The 1,103-nt window shown below is 27.2% G+C and overlaps 1 protein-coding gene across 2 annotated transcripts in view; it reads right to left on the minus strand.

Moving 5' to 3' along the window:
• Positions 1 to 1,103, minus strand: part of LOC108746404 (neuronal acetylcholine receptor subunit alpha-7) — a 255,845-nt gene that overhangs the window by 6,332 nt on the left and 248,410 nt on the right. The gene's annotated exons all lie outside the window — the stretch shown is intronic.

Raw genomic sequence — 1,103 nt, forward strand, 5'->3', positions numbered from 1 at the left:
ATTATGAATCTTGTGACATTAGAATCCTTCATGGAGATTACTTTTTCGGAATTCGACGTTTTCAAGCTATTTTAATTCATTCAAACTCAGCAATATCAAGAACCTCTTAAAATTCGAGTTTTACAGTAATTAGTTTTTTAAAATATGAATTAATTTTTTTGAAATTTAATTTTTTTTTAAATTCTGAGACCAGAATCAAATTTAACAAATCTCGAAAACCTTTAGAAAACAAGATCGTCCGTAAATTACTTTGTTAGAAAGTTCTGGACTTTGCGGTCATGACAACAATAAAAAATACAAATTCATAAATAAAGTACAATATTTATTCAATAATTTTAATTTTAATTTCTTTTATATCTAAATTTGAAGCCGAGTCCCATGTTATTTCTTTAGCGAAATAATAAATCAACTGCTATGCAATGCATATTATATATTGACATACGTATGTAAATATACGCTGTAGGAGTTTTGTAAATGCAACGTACTTGTTTGAATTCAGAGTATCCAAACAATCTATGTGTATATATATGTAGACTTTGCATGAAGAAACTTGCATTAACTGACTGACATTGGTCGAGAGTGACCAACACCTCGAAGGCATTTTAAACTTCTAAGAAGAACTGTTTTTGGTGGTAGTAATAACCACATCGCGAAGCTTACCGTGCAATATTATGTGTATTATTATCCATTACACAAAGTATTTTTTGCGTGCAATAATTTGAATTGTTTCGCATTATTTAGAGTTCACGAATTAACTGCACCTGATTTATTTAAGAAAATTAAATTTGTAACAATTTCTACTTGCTCCAAATAACGCAGTTAGAAATATTAAGATATGATTTTATCATTTCATTATAATTATCTAAATATCTTGTTGAAAATAATGAATTAAAAAAAAATGAATTTGAAATATGTTTATACCACATTTTATTAATGCGATTATATTGCACAATTTCAGTATGATGCCACTATAACAATGACGAAAGTAAGTGCAAATCTTGTTTAATCTGTTTAGTTAAGCAGCTTATTTCTATTATATGTATATGCCTAAAATGATTAAGCTTTATTCGAATGAAATATTTAACTATACGATCGATCAAAGC

The sequence above is a fragment of the Trachymyrmex septentrionalis genome, unplaced genomic scaffold (assembly GCF_001594115.1).
Source record: "Trachymyrmex septentrionalis isolate Tsep2-gDNA-1 unplaced genomic scaffold, Tsep1.0 scaffold17, whole genome shotgun sequence".
In the NCBI taxonomy this organism is placed as follows: Eukaryota; Metazoa; Arthropoda; class Insecta; order Hymenoptera; family Formicidae; genus Trachymyrmex; species Trachymyrmex septentrionalis.